The 17,134-nt window shown below is 32.6% G+C and overlaps 2 pseudogenes; both read left to right on the plus strand.

The window, feature by feature from the left end:
• The first annotated feature begins 1,761 nt into the window (after nucleotides 1-1,761).
• On the plus strand, nucleotides 1,762-5,275 carry LOC148208323 (uncharacterized; annotated as a pseudogene).
• A 134-nt stretch (nucleotides 5,276-5,409) lies between these two features.
• On the plus strand, nucleotides 5,410-6,265 carry LOC148208324 (uncharacterized; annotated as a pseudogene).
• The last annotated feature ends 10,869 nt before the right edge of the window (nucleotides 6,266-17,134 follow it).

Here is a 17,134-nt window from a genome sequence, read left to right on the forward strand (position 1 = left end):
ATTGAGGTGTTTGTGCGGACGTTGGAGACGACCTCGACAGCCAGCTTGCTGCTCTGTTCTTTGGCTTTAATGGCTTTATCAAACATGTTCTTTAGAAGAACTCGTCTGGCGTAGAAGCAGATGATCATCAGAGGTTGGACTGCGATCATGACTAGGGCTAGCTTCCATGATATCATAAGCCGCATTGTGAAAGCTATGATTATTGCTGAGATGGTTTGCAGAACAAGTGTCATTCTATCACCCACAAACGACTGCACCTACCCCAACAAAAATTTATCATGAAGACGTAGAGCTACAAAATTTTTACAACGAAGTAAGTTTTAAATAAAAAATAAAAAAAAAATTAAGTGGAAGTGGAACCAAGTGCATCTGCTTTGTTCTTTTTGTGTGATAATAAGAAATAGAAAAGCGAAAGAAAAAACTGGCAAAAGACAATTGAATTTATTCATTAAAATGCTTACCACATTGGCATGTGTGGATAATCTCAAACGAGTTGCACCATTGGAGTGTTCATCTTGATCAAACCACCCAATTTCGAAAGTAAGGATCTTGGACAACATCATCTCCTTGACCATCTTGCTCAGATACTCCATAGAGAAAATACTGCAAGCCCAACAAAAATACGTCGCACAAAATTCTTGTCTTCTCCTTAATCTCCTCATGACTCACCACAAGAAATTTTATTTTTGGCGACGACACTTTTGACGACGAATTCAATTTCGTCGCCATAGGGTATTTTCGTCGCCAAAAGTTTGTCTAATTTAAAAATTTTTAGGCAAAACTTTTGGTGACGAATTGCAACTTTCGTCGACAAAAAGTAACCTATGGCGACAAAATTGCAATTCGTCACCAAAGTTTTGCCTAAAAATTTTTAAATTAGACAGACTCTTGAGAAATTGCAGGAATCTTACCGCCCAATTTGTTTTGGTAACTTTTGATGACAAAATTTGGGATCGTTGCCATAAGTTTCGATTAAATTAAGATTTTTTATTCATAACTTTTGGCGACGAAACCGTGAATTCATCGCCATAAGATACTTTTGGCTACGAAATCAAGATTTCGTTGTCAAAAGTTATGAGAAATGGCGAGATTTTTACCGCCTAATTTTATCATGGAGAACAACTAGCTCCTTCAAGTAGTCATACAAGACACGAAACTCCTTTGCATAATGATTTAAGTAGAGAATCTAATGTTACGAATAATGAGGATGGTGAAATGTATGGTATGCTCAATGATATACAAGCCTCCATTGTAGAAGAAAATGTTGATGGGGAACAATTTTGTTTTGATACACCCCTAAACGAACGTGGAAGAGACACGTTTAACACTTTCCAGCAGTTGTTCAACGAAGCACGTGGTCAGTTGTACTCAGGTTGTACAAAATTTTCATCATTGAATTTTTTAGTAAAGTTGATACATCTCAAGGTCATTAACAATTGGAGTAATAAATCGTTCAATATGTTACTCGAATTGTTAAAAGAAGCTTTTCCAACCGGTGCATCCATACCTAGTACATCTTACGAGGCTAAAAGGAGACTGCGTGATTTAGGACTTTCATATGAATCCATCCATGCCTGCAAGTATGACTGCATATTATTCAGGAAAGAATATTCTGAATGTCAAATTTGTCCAATATGTTGTGAGTCTCGTTATAAAAAAATTAATGGAAAAGCCTCACAAGTCCCACAAAAAGTTTTACGACATTTTCCGTTGATACCAAGATTGAAACTGTTCTTTTCTTCCACTCATTTTGCTTCTGAAATGAGGTGGCATAAAGAAAAACGAGTTGAGACCAAGGGTGTGTTACGACATCCAGCTGACGCATTGGGGTGGAAGCATCGAGACAACACCTTTCCTCAATTTGCTTTAGACCCACGAAATGTTCGTTTGGGACTAGCTCAGATGGATTTAATCCATTTGGGAATATGAACAATTCATACAGCATGTGGCCAGTGGTACTTATTTCGTACAATTTCCTCCTTGGAAGTGTATGAAGGAATCTAATTAATTAATGTCATTGCTTATTCCTGGGCCGAAGTCACCTGGAAGAGAAATCGACGTTTACTTACAACCATTAATCGAAGAGCTGAAAGAGTTATGGGATACTGGGGTTCGTACCTACGATTGTGCAAGTGGTGAGTACTTTCAACTACATGCAGCTCTTTTGTGGACTATTAAGGATTTTCCAGCATATAGTGACTTGTCGGGATGAAGTACGAAAGGATACCAAGCATGTCTCATTTGTAAAGAGGATAATTCATCGTTTCGAATAAGAAACAAAATTTGTTTCATGGGACATCGACATTATCTTCCTCAAAATCATAGTTGGAGTGGGAGTAGACGGTATGATGGAAAGCTAGAACGACGACCCCCACCAGTGTTAATGGATGGAGATGCAATTCTTCAACAAGTACGCTGAATTTTCCAGATTTTGGTAAGAATCCAACCAAACAAAAAATAAAAGAAAGCGAGCTCTAAACTGGACGAAGAAAAGTATATTTTTCGAACTTCCCTATTGGTCGAAACTTATGTTACGACATAAGTTAGACGTGATGCACATCGAGAAGAATGTATGTGACAATCTAGTAGGAACTTTGTTAAATATTGATGGGAAATCAAAAGACACGATCAATGCACGTTTGGATTTAGAAGATTTGAAGATTCGGAAAGATTTACACATACAAAAGGATTGGAATAAAGTTGTAAAACCACATGTTATGTATACATTAATGCGGCTGAGACGGTAAAGTTTTGCAGATTTTTGAAATCAGCTAAGTTTCCAGATGGATTTGTGTCAAACATATCGAGATGTGTGAGCGCAGAGGATGGAAGAATATGGGTGTCGCAACGTTATCGCGACGTGGAGCGATCGACGTCATCCCTTGACGGGTCTCTTTCGAGATTAGGGTTTGGAGTCGCTACCAATCATCTACGAGGTGTGATTGGTCACCTATTTAAAAAAAACTTGGTCTACCAAAACAGAATTTTGGTTCGGGAGTCGGTTTAGCATAGGGAAGGTGTTAGCACCCTACGACACCCGTTCGAAAACGATACCATATTTTATCGAAAATTATCATATTATACTTGGTCCAAAAAGAAAAATACTTTTGTGTTTGATTTTAAATGTCGCAAATTTATTGGTTTACGATAAAATATGAACCAACAAGCATGAGTGGCGCAAAGACCATTAGAAAAACAAATTATCACCTCGAGAATATTGGAAAGATTCAATTTCTGTCATTCGGGTTTTCGAAATAATTATTTAGTAGAAAAGAAAAATTAGTAAATAAAAAATAATTTTAGTGTAGGGCCCATTAAGACTTGAACTTGTGACATAAGAGTTAATATACAAACTTCTTACAAATGTGCTAACATCATAAGATATTACTTAATATTTTATATAAATGTTTTAAGATTTGAAATCCTATAAAAACGAAAGTTTTTTTTATTAAATAAAACATTTTATCTAAAATAGCTGTTTTGTAAAAATAATGAAAAAAAAACATTAATTTTGGCAAACAAATACTCAAACCTGAGACATGTAACTTACTCCTAAGTAACCTACCACTATGCCAACACCACATGATACAACTTAACTTTAATTCTTATCATACAAATCTTTATTTTAAAAAAATTGTTAAAAAAAACTAAAACTGAAATAATAATAATAATAATAATAATAATAATAATAATTTATTTTGTTTTAGATTTGAAATGTCTCTAACAAACTTCCTTAAAACTAAAAAAAAAACATTTAAAACAAACTTGTTTTAAAAAAAATATATCATATTTAAAACAAACTTGTTTTTTTAAAAAAAAAATCAAATCATATTTAAAACAAACTTATTTTTAAAAATAATCAAGTCATATTTAAACAAATTTATTTTAAAAATATATGTATATATATATCAAATTTAAAACAAACTTATTTAAAACAAATTTATCAAAAAAAATCAAATCATTTCTAAAACATTTTTTGCTATATCACGTACTGCAGTGAGGAAATCTTTGGTGTGCCCGCGGGTCTGAAACCGTGAAGGAGCACTCGAGGTCGGAATCAAGTTGTCGGTGATTCGTGCATCGGTTGTAGAAGTTGTTCGTTATATTATTGTTGTCCGTCGGGATTATAGAGCTTTGCGCCGGACTACTGGCAGGTTGTCTGAACTTGTGATCACCGGGAGACGTGTGCAGTCTGTGTATCATCGGGGTCGCCGGTCTGGGTGAAGAAGAAGAGAAGGTGATGGTAGAGAGAAAGAAGGAAGTGAATTTTTCTTTGTCTTCTCTATATGAGTGTTCTGTCTGCCTTCTCCTCCCCACTGCAGCCCTCCTTAAATACACCTAAAAATAACGATAAAAAAGAAAAAGAGGCAGGAGAAGAAGAGAAGGGGACACACGTACGAAGGAAAAAATCAAATGAGAGAAAAAACTGTTTTTTTAAATCTTAAAATCAAAAACCAAATATTTTCAAATAAAATCAATTTTAAAACTTAATTTGATTTAGTTAAAACTTTACATTAAATTTTATAATAAAGTAAATTATGTTATTTTAAACTAAATCAATAAACAGAATAAAATAATAAATAAATCAGTAATAAATTTTTTTAAAAAAAGCGAGCCGAACCAAATACGGTGTCTACAATGGGGGTTGAAAACTCACGATTGTCATGTTTTGCTACAACGACTCGTACTCGTTGCCATTCGAGCGTATGTACCGAAGTTTGTGGGTACGGCCATCATTGAGCTACGTAGCTTCTTTCGTGATATATGTGCAAAGACAATACGCATTTGTGATTTAGATCGATTGCAATCGGACATTATAGTCATACTTTGTAAACTGGAGAGAATATTCTCACTAGCATTTTTTGATGTAATGGTACATCTTACAATTCACTTGCCATACGAAGCAAAAATAGTGGAGCCGGTTAGTTACAGTTGGATGTACTCTATTGAGCAAAGTCTCCAAACATTAAAACAATATGCACAAAAGAAGAATAGAGCTCGTCCTAAGGGTTCAATAGCCGAATCATTCATCATGAATGAATCTTTAACTTTCTGCTCATTGTATCTGACTGGAATTGAAACGAGATTCAATAGAGACGAATGCAATGATGATACTATTGCTGGTGATAAAAATTGTGGACATTTTGACGTGTTCAGGCTAAGTGCGCGACCTTTAGGGGCATCAACTTCAAAGACATTATCTGCCATTGAAAGAAAAGTTGCACATTGGTATGTACTGAACAACTGTGCAGAGATAGAGTCGTATCGAGAGTAAGTTTGACTTATACTAAGTACATTTTAAGTGCACACTAGCGAGTACATAACACTAAATTTGTTTTTCTCCTTCTTCGGCATGATAGTCAACATTTAAGAGTAATTCAACTTAGAGGAATAGTGTTTCTGCCTTATATGAACGACACAGTACTCAATTTCCTGATTGGTGCAAAGCACAGGTAATATTGCATTTTAGGATTAGAATTTAGATGAACGCAAAACGAAATCATTAAGTATTTTGTTATTATCTATTACAGGTTTTGACATTACGGGAACAAGGCGAATTAGATGACGATCTTTATTCACTTGCGTTAGGGCTCTCATTAACTGCACGCTCATATAGCGGTTGTATTGTAAATGGATTACATTTTCATAATACAGAACGAGATAGTCATCGAACAACACAAAATAGTGAGGTCATGGTGTGTGGAGGAGAAGGGGATGACATGAATTTTCACAATGTCTTGGATGATGTTTGGGAGTTAGATTATGTTAATAGGAGATGTGTCATACTTTTTAAGTGCAAGTGGTTTAATGCAGACTCTAAGAAAAATAAAATTCGAGTTGACTTAGGTTTTAAGTCGATTAATACTTCTAATTATTGGTATGCAGACGACCCATTAATTCTCACTGGTCAAGCACAACAAGTTTTTTATTTTGATGACCCCAAACTTGGTAATAATTGAAAAGTTGTTCAAAATACTCTAAATAAACGTTATGGGATATTCCAGAACAAGAAGACGCTGGAAATGATGATCATATTCCATTGTTAGAAGTAGGACCCATGATCGAAGTAGATGAATTCACTCAAGATAGTTCATTGCGTCGAGATGGTGTTGATTCTGTTGTTGTTAAGGGTCAAGAACAATCAAATAGAAGCATACATATGTGCAATGTGGATGATTTTATAAATGACAAATCAGACGATGTACATGACGCGTCAACTGACAATAGTATTGATGATGTTGATGATGAATACAGTAGCAAATAAATAATCCTCCAAGTACGTCAATTTAATTATATGTTAGATAAATTAGGCATGAAATTGATTTATGTTCAGTATTTGTTTTGTCAATATGTAATACTCATTGGTTGTCTGCCTAAGTTTGTAGAAAAATGAATTCATACCAAGTAGGTCAATCACAAGAACACGTACAGGGTGGTGATCATCCACCAGCGAACCCGCATGTTCCAGTTCTTCCTCCAGGTAAGTCAATTTAAATATATGGAAAATAAATAAGTTATATTTAACTAATTGGTTTAATGTTTGACAAGATACAGTTAGAACAGACGTACGAAGATACACCCGATTGATAGATCTAGAAAATAAAGTCCGTTCAAGTAACACAAAAGTAAGGATCAGATGTGACCCCACAGTGAATAAACCAACTTGTTCTATGGCCACCACGTTTTCTAACTTGATCGAGGTACATACGCATGAATGTGTTAGCCTAAAACGTAGTAAATGGAACGAGGTCGAACAAAGTGAGAAAATGGCAATTCTAACCCATCTCAAGGTTTGAGATTAATTACTTATATGTTTTAGCATTTTTTATGATGTAGCAACAATAACAATCCACTTCGTTCGGTGTTTTTTTTCGTAGGGTCATTTCGATTTCGACGAGTCAGACCCAATTATAATGTCTTTTATCTAGTATGAAATGAAACAGACACATAAGACGTATAGGTCAAAATTGCATAAATACTACCTAAGTCAACCCACGCCTGAGATTGTTCGCAACACTCTGCACGAGCGGTTGTTGGCAAAACCAAATGATTGGAATATGTTATGCGATAGATGGGAGTTAGATGAGTAGAAGGTAGTTTACAAATATAACTTATACTTGTTTTATATAATTTATATTCAAAATTCTGATGTAAGTTTGTTTTGTTAGTAAAAACCTGAGACCAACAAATGCAACAGGGCGAAGATGTCATTCAACCATCGTATGGGGCGAAGGCGTTTGCTATAATTGCCAAGGAGAAGGTATAATTCAATAAAATTTTTATTTCATATACTTATATTACTAATGATCGATTATCAACAAGTATGTGTTATCAAGTGCAGAGCGAGGAAGATGAAGGTGATAACTTCAGTGAAATCGATCTGTTCAAAGAGACGAGATACTCCGAATCTAAAGGTTGGGTTGAAGGCGCGGAGACAGCTTATGTAAGTTTACTACTTTTATAACAATTAACTTCAAATTACGCTTAAATTTTTATGTGTAAACACTTTGATGTTTTTTAAATATGTATATGTAGCTAGATATGATGCGCGTTAGAGAAGAATCTATGCAGACGGCGACAAATCCATGCCAGACCCAGAAGTACTGGAATCAGTTCTCGGGTATCGATCAAGATACATTAAAAATGTTGGTTGGGGTCTGAAACCTAAATCTCGTAGAGGTTCTGCTTCAAGTGTACATTCTTCACAACGGGAACAAGAGCTGTCTCAAGAAATAAGTACACTAAAAGAAGAATTTGAGAACCGTCTCACACGAAAGAACAACGAGTTTGAGGAGCGCCTTACACACAAAGACAAAGAATTTGAAGAGTTAAAGAGTCTCTCGCACACAAAGAGTCTGAGATTACGGGTCTGCGCGGTGAAATGTCAGATTTGAAATCCATGATGCTAGAATTTATGGGTCGTTCTGGTGGAGCCAGCTCATCAAAATAGGTACGTTTACTACTTGTTAGAATTGAATAGTTGTAAATGTAGCTATCCTGCAGTTATGGCAGCCATTTAAAACGTATATCACGAATGGATCAGTTATATGGTTATGTTTAAGTGTTGTTAGATAATTCTATTAAATTTATAAAGTTTATTGGTGAGTGTGTATGTTTTACGTTGTAAGAGCAATTTTTGGAAATTTGAAGTGTTGAGAAGGGGGAAAGTGTTATACATACTTCTAATGAAATGTTGGGGAGAGGGGAGAGGGAAGAGGGAGGGAGGGGGGGGGGGGGTGTTATACATACTTTGAATGAAAGTGTTGGGGGATGGATGCTCCATACTTCGAAGGAAAGTGTTGGGAAGGGATGCTCTTATATTTTTTTCCTTTAGTTGAAAGATAGTGTTGGTGGGGACGCTCTATTTTAGTTTGTGAAATGCTTATTTTGAGTTCATGACATAGAGAAGTTTAAATGCTTCATCGTTTGAGTTCATATGACATGTAAAGTGAGTTAGAATAAAAGTTTGTTAACTTTTAATAGATGTGGTAAGTTAACTTTTAATGTCTAGTTTGAGTTAAATCATTCATGTGGACTGAGTTAGATATTTTTATGACTTTTAAATTAGTTTTAAGAAATAGATAAATTATTTTGTTAATATAAATTTATTTGTTATTTGTTTTTTCAGGTTTGTTCGATCCTTCTATGGAAAGATTTTTGGAAACTTGATCAAATTTTATGAATGAGCAAACTTTATAAGATGTAATTGTTTAGTATATGTTTCAATTGTTTAAGTTTGGGACATTTTAGAGTTGTCGTTACATCCGTACTGTTGTAAAACTTTTAATATTATGACTTTTTCAATGAAATTCGGTTCTTGGTCAAGGTGTTATGGAAATTTCGGATTTATACAGGAAAAAAAGGGAAGAAAAAATGCAGGATTGTACCTTTGGCAACGAACAAATTTCGTCGTCGAAGGTAATCAGTGATGAAACAAAGTTTCGTCGCTGAAAGAGGGTTTCGGTGATGAAATACAGGTTTCGTCGCCGCCAATGAGGGTTTCAGCGACGAAATACAAATTTCGCTGATTATACCTTCGGTGACGAAATTTTAGTCATGACCACGGTGTTGTCGAAGATAGTTTTGACGACAAAAATTGGCTTTCGTCGTCAAATACATCTGGTGATGGCCCTACCACGACGACTTGGGCAACGAACGATTTTCGTCGCCGAAGATCTTTGACAACGAAAATGCTGCTTTCGATGACGAAAAAATTCATCACCGAAACCTGACATTCTTGTAGTGTTGCTTGGTACCATAAAGAAAATTTTAAAGCTTTATCTTATTCTCATAACACTGACCACAAAACTTTCAAGTTGAGATAAAAATATCAAATCACAATTTAATAAATGCAATTTTTTACATGCAATCGATGTATAAATATGCCAAATACCTGCAAACGAGATCTAAGATCTAATAGCAACTATTTTAGTTACAGGAAAACATCTATGAATATTATATTTTGTGTATATCACACAACTCCTATGAATTTTTATTAAACCAACTGGTATAATTATTTAACAATTGATTTATACCTAATATGTTTACTCCTTTTAGGTAACTATATTAAATCTATCTCATCTATAAGATATATGCATTCAGATTGAACATATCTCTTATTTGAATTTTCAACCAAAAATTGATTAAGAAATAATAATTTCACATGATCATCCTCGTGACGTCTCAAATTAATTATTCTACCAATAATTACTTTAATTTCTCAAAGTCATGTCAATAAACTTCATCAAGAAGTTATATTTTTCATACTTTGCTAAATAATTTAAATAATACCAGATACACATGAATAATTAGTCAATCATCTAAGTTCATGATTTTCACATTTAATGATACTCAAGATTATGAATCTCATATAATAACAAATAACATCAAAAGGAAATAAGTTATGCACTATTTAATAGTACAATTTATTCTTTTTTCGTAGACATGCTCATAATAAATTATTTATAACTAATAATTTTATATCTTCAATATGACTATATTCAACTTTATTCCATTAAGATCTTAAATCACCAATAAAAAGATTTTAATCCATGATCCTATATTTTTTATTTTTTTTTTCTTACGAGCATCACACATATTTGACATTTTCCACATTTTCTATTTTCAACTAGAATAAGGAAATTATATTTCAAATTATATCAATAAAATAATTTTCATTCTAATGAAAAATTCATGAGTAATTAAAAATCTCAATAACCACGATAATTTAAGATATGAAATCAAACTTAAACTATTTAAATTGACATAGTCCATTACCTTTTTTTTTCACAATTTCAATCTAATCAGCTTAAAACAACTTTCACAAATAATTTCCAATTAATATTAACAACTTTTAAATCTCGGTAAGGTACTTAAAAGATTTAAAAACTTTTATGCTTATAGGAAACTCAACCTATTAAGATAATATTGCACCCCAAATAATATTGCAAAATCTTGTATAATAGATAATACGAAATTCACCTATTTAGCTTCCATATGTCTTTCTTCCATCTTTAAAATTATTTTTGGTAGCCTCCACCGACAATTGTAGTCTTTTGTGCACAATCCATCTCCAACTATAACTGCCAAAAGAGTTTCTTCAATGACCACGACGAAACGACACGCGACACAAGCAGGATCTACTCTAGCGACCATAGACCACTAATCTTCGACGAGCCCCGTATGCGGTGCATGTGACCCACGCGAGCAGATCTGCTCTGACAATGTGGTCGGCGGTGGACGACGACGCACGTACAACAGCTCACGGTGGACGGTGACCCACGTAGCAGCTCATGGTGGATGGTGCGATTGACGGCTGTGAACCACGTGTGGCGTGGCGGCAGCTGAACACAAGCAGATCTCAGATCTTAGATTCGGTGTTCTGTCCCTTGATCTCATATCCGACGTTCTGCATCGATTCAGTGTAAACCACCAAGTATGTGGCCCTCCGACTAGTACTGGTTTTTTTTCTCTCTGATTCGGAGTTCTGATGAATCGATCCAGCATAAGCAACCTCGAAGTATCAGTAGGGCCACCAGATCTGCAAACACAAGAAGCCGAACCAGCTCTACAGCGTTCTGCTCTCCGTTCGGTGAGATTCATCCAGATCTACAGCTGGCTTCGATGGGCATATCCACAAACAAATTTGGCACCAGCACAAATTTCTCCGCCATGAACATGAACATATCAGAATAGATACAAACCCGAGACATAGATATGTAGGAACAATAGCAAATTTGGGATTTTTGTGTAATAATACTAAGATTTCTGTTCATCTAATCACTCCAAATTGTACGAACTGATTGAGAAATTAGATGAAAACGATTGTTGTGTCGTGGTTGAACCACTGCTTGAATGTAATTTTTGTACGACCACGGTGCTAAATTGTATGTATGTCAGTTGCTCCCGAAGGTTAACACAACTCTGAACTCAAGCGTGCACTCGTCGGAGCTGGATGAAATCGAAGAACACGCTCAGAAATTTTGTTAGAAGCTTATTTTCTTCACCGTGAATAAGGAAATTTGATTTAGTTTAAAAAGGAAAAAAAACGTTTAACTTTATTAATTAAAACATTACAAAATGAAACTAAATAATTGATTAAAACATCAAATAATTAATTTAGTAACGTTCAAATAATTAAAAGAAAATAAAACTTTTTTCAAAACCATAAAAAAGATATTTATTTTACCTTTTGTCAATAAACTTTGTCATTCCCAACACCCATTTCCATGATGTGGCAGTTTCAGAAGACGACGATGATGTCGACGTTGTGAAATGTTGAGAGGCGGTGGGCGATGATGATGGTGGTCCGACGGACGATTGCTTTATCGAGGGCTTCTTGGATGATCCACTCTGATTCTGAATCCAATGCACTCGTGACCTTGTCGAGGAGGAGGATCCATAGTCGCTTGATGATTGCTCGTGCAATTGCTATTCTTTGTTTCTGTCTCCCCGACAATTGAACTTCCTTTTTTCCCACCTGATTCAAACTCCATATACTAATTTACCCAAATTCCAATTTTCAAGAACCACAATGATTAAACTAAACAGTGAATTGAACAACTGCCTTTATTAAACGAGTGCAAAGAAGGTAGAGAAAAATGAATCATGTCACAACTCACCTGTTCACACTTCCCACACTAATAATTTTGCTATAAGAATAAAATGGTAAGTGTCTTATGTTTATTATAATAATTTTTTTAAACAAAATCTAAATGAAAACGGTTTTGACTTTGTGATTAGTATTGTTTGTTAATATTGTGAATTTATAATCCTACCTTAAATTGAATAGAAAACATGTCAGGAATAGTTAAGAAAGAAGAATGTAAAGAAAAAGATGGGTGGGATGTATCAAATAATTGGTTCAAAATGATATTTTTTATCTCTAATAAAACTAAAAAATTAGCAATCGTTAATTTATATATATATATATATGTAATTTGCTTGGTCAATTGGTGGAAATAAAGGAACAAACAATCATCTTTAATATTGGAATCTAGTTGATCCAAAGGTTCTTTTCAAAAAAAAAAATGTTAATTTGGATTGCATATTGACAAAAGTAATAATGTATTTCACTCACAATATAAGAGTGAACCACCTATATTTTTAAGAAACAATTCAATTAAAAATGTACCTTTTCTTTAAGGAAAGATAATTCATTCTTTACTAAAAAAAATTAATAATAATAATAATAAAAAACTCATTTAAAATCTACTTTATAAAAGTAATTAAATATATTATTTGGTCCAAAAATTCACCTCATCTCTTAATTCATTTCGTGGTGTTTTGAAAAAGTTTTAGTCAAAATTGTTATTCCTTTAGCTCCTTGAATTTGAATAGAAAATTTATGATGCAATCATGCATAAAAAGAAAAAAAAAGGAAAAAAAATAAGAATAAACTCCATTAAATAATCTAACTGGAATCCACTAATTTTATAATTAAAGAAAGTAAATTAGGGCCGGTTGGAAATTCATATTCTATTTTTTGTTTTTAAGTTCACTTAATTAAATGGATTCAGTGAATACGCATTTGGCAGAATTTGAGATATTCGTTTTTTAAAACTGTTTTCAATTCTGTAATCCAAACAGTAGAAATTTTGAAAACAAATTTTTTATGTTTTTAGTGTTTTTAGATTCAGAATTTGAAATTTTTAAGATGCAGAATTACATCAAAAATGATAAAAAAAATTTATAAATATATTACTTCATATAATAAACTAATTTTATGTTGGTTAAAATTAAAACAGGTAAATATATAATGTATTCTAAATTATATAACCGTCTAAAATAATAATTATACAAAATTCATAAAAAAATGTTAATAAATTAATTAATATAAGTTTATATTAAACTAATATTTAGTTTGTAACTACTTCTAGTTTACAAATATATTACTAACCACACATGGAACAATTTTTGAAATTGAAATTCAATTACCAAATCTGTTACCAAACACATATCTGTAAATAATTTTCATTGAATCCCTTATTTTCAAAATTTTGTTTTCTAATTAGCAACTAAACGCACCCTTAGCTATCCAACATTAAAAAATTCCATTCACCAAAACCCAATAGCTTTTTAGTTGCCCCTACCACTTCGTCCATGGATATCTCTATGGCAGCACACGCCATCAAAAAGTACTCTAGGTTTCATCCTCATCATTGGGTCGGCTCGGCCTAGTCCAGCCCAAAGAAGCAAAGGCCCGAGCTTGATTCAGGCCCCAAGCCCTACCAGCCTCATGCATTGTTTGGGCCAGGCTTGGGCCGACCCAAACCACTAAAACCTAGATCTATGAACCAATCCGTGGGCCTTACTCAATGGGCCCAAGTTGGATCGAACTTGCATTGGTCCTTTGGATCCTGCTTTAATTAGCCCATATAATAATTTTTTTAGGCTCTTGTACAATTTTTTGTTTATTTATCAAGATGTTATCAATAAAATTTGTTATATTATATTTTTACAACTTTATTTATTTATTTTTAAAGAAAATAATTGTATTACTACATTAATATAAAAAATTAGAGGAACGAGAATGACAAAAAATAATCCTAAATACTAATTAACTATATATTAGTAATTAATATGTGTATATACAACATATAATAATATTAGACTATATTTGATCGGGCCTTTGGGCCGATCCAATGGGCCAATTTAAATACAACCCAAACGGGCCGACCCTTGGGTGAGTTCGATTTAAAAAATAAAGATTCATATCCAATACAATTTATGGATGGGCTAGGCTGAGCCAGGCCGATCAATAGTTGACTTTGGGTCGGGGTGGATCGAGCTTGGGCTGGACATGGGCCAGCCTTTGGGCTTTGAGTTCGATGATGAGGCTAATCTAGATTGTATAAATTGATCCAATGGATCTGTCAGAATAATAATATATTAAAAGCCAAAACCCATCTCTCAATTCAAAAGGTTGTTCATGTTCTATTTGCCTCCATCATTATAAATCAATTTAGATTAATTTTTAATAATTAAAAATGAAGGTTAACCCCAAAAAGAAATGTATTAAATCAACATATTAATAACATTTGACCTACCATGCCCTTTGTTTGAACTACACAAAATGAGAATAAAATATTCTATTAAACTATTGATTATTGGAGAAAACTTTAGACGCTACTCTCATATAATCACCTTAATATTATTTAAGAACATGGAGTCCACAAAGCATTAAATAAATTATTTAAAAAAAAAACTATGATGTAAGTTCTCTCAAATAGCAATACAATTGTTCCATATATACTGAGACTATAATACTTTCCTAACTATCCTTATGTTTTTGACAAAGAAAATGAAGAGAAAAATTGTCCATTTTTAGGAAAAAACGCATATATAGGTATTAATAGGATTCCAGGAAAGAGAAGAGAATCAAGTACGACCTACCATTGTTTTTTTAATTATATATATATATATAATTATTATTGTTGGCTTTTTGGCCCTTAATCTCAAATTAATTAATTAATGTTTTGATGATAACAAACTTATTTTTGTTATTTGACAATTTTAGTGTTTTGAAATGTCCACAGCATAGAGCTCGAAACAACGATTCCAACCACTATTGGATTACCCAAATCAGAGCTCAAATGGAGAAGTTACAATCAAATGTGTTGAAAGGATAAATTTCCGAGAGGATGATGTGGCGGCTAAATTAACCAAGCAGACCAATGAAATAACGACACATGACGAGATGTATTTACTTAAAAGAAATGAGAAAGAAAAAGAAAAGAAGAGAAGGAATGGAAAAAAAAACAAACTAATGTTACTGTTGGAGGTAACATGTAAAAATAATATATATATATTATTAAACTAAAAAAAAGAAGTCAAATCTAACTGATTTGATTTGTTAGGAAAAAAAAGGAAAGAAAAGAACCGTTGGAGATATATATAAATTTATTATTATTATTATTATTATTATATTAAATTAAATCTCAACCTTTCATCTCTAATCATTTCAAATCCAATGGTCCAAATTTAATTTGGATTTCAAATTTCTTCCTAACTCTTTCCTTTTATTTAAACCATTATTTCTGTCAAATTTTCAAATAACTTATTCTCTCCCAATTTTCTCTCCAATTTCTACATTGTTAATCTCTTTTCAAAGCTTCAATTTTTGTTCTATATTATTGAGGGAGATTTTATTTGAGAGATATTTGTGATTCTAATTTTATTTTCTCTAAGCCATTTGTGGGCTTTATTTTGTAAGAATTTTTCTTACAAAATTGTGAACGAAAATTTGTGTATCTACTCTTTTTAGAGAGTTTGTGAGATTGTTCTTAGATTTCCATATCCTTTGTAAGGGTTGCTCTTGAGCATGAAAAAGAGCGTTGTAACGGTTTGATCATGAACCGTGGAATGATTTATTTGGACCATTGGATTTGATTTATTTTAATTCTCAAGCAATAAATATCATATGTTGTGCTTTAGATAAAAATATATGTGATAAAATTTCACAATTCACGTATGCATATGATATTTGGAATTTTCTTGATAATATGTATAGTGTTGAAAATTCTCCTTGTACTACTAATGATTTATTTGATATGAAGGAGAATTATAATTCTCAAAATTAAGAAAAATTTAATGAAGTGGGAAAAGAAAAATGTGATAGATCCTCCATGTGTTTAATGGCTCATTTGAACAATGGGAGTGATGTCGAAAGCGATAAGAACGAGGTAAATCATAAACCTCCTACATATAATGAATTGTTTGAGGCATTTGAAAATATGCAACATGATTTAAAAAAAGTTAGCTCTAAATATGTGAAGTATCAAATAAGTATAAGTCATTGTCCATAGAAAATAAATCTTTGATGGATTGAAAATGCTTGTTTGAAAAATAGAGCTAATGATGTGTTGTTGCATGAGAATGTGGATAATTATTGTGATGAAAAGCATGTATTGATTGATAGAATTAAATTTCTTGAAAAAGAAAATGAGGATCTCAAATCATTGTCATGTGAATTAAAAATTGAATTAAATGATTTGAGAAATAAGAATGAGAAAATTGAATATTTTTCTTTGGAATTAAAAGATAAAATTGCTAGTTTGAAAAGTGAAATTGTTATTTTAGAAACTAGCAATATATCCTTAGAAAAAGAGAAATTTTCTTTTATTGACAAAATTAAATTTCTTGAATGTGATAGTCATGAGAAAAGTGATCTTTTGCATGTGCTTAAGGAAAAAGAAATGCTTGCAATTATAAAGCTTGAAATTGCAAAAGAGTCTATTAAGAAGTTGACTATAAATACTCAAAGATTAGATAAAATAATTGAAGTAGGCAAACATTTTGGTGATAAGAGAGATTTAGGCTACATAGATGAATATTGTACTCCTTCAAGTTCTAAAACTATATTTGTTAAAGCATCACCTATTGTGTCTAAGCTTAATATGCCCAATATTGTGTCTAAGAATGTTAAAACTAGTTTTGTGCCTATATGTCATAATTGTGGTATTGAAGGTCATATTAGACCTAAATGCTTTAAATTGAAATATGCACAAACTACTTCTTCTAAAAGAAATTTTTCTCAAAAAGCAAAGTTTCACAATGCTCCAAAAGAAAATTTTCCAAAGAAAAGTATGGTGCATAAATTTGTTGAAAGAAATAAATTTTTGCATAATCTTAA

Source organism: Momordica charantia, assembly GCF_013281855.1.
Source record: "Momordica charantia cultivar OHB3-1 chromosome 11 unlocalized genomic scaffold, Mcharantia_2.0 BLBB01000011.1, whole genome shotgun sequence".
In the NCBI taxonomy this organism is placed as follows: Eukaryota; Viridiplantae; Streptophyta; class Magnoliopsida; order Cucurbitales; family Cucurbitaceae; genus Momordica; species Momordica charantia.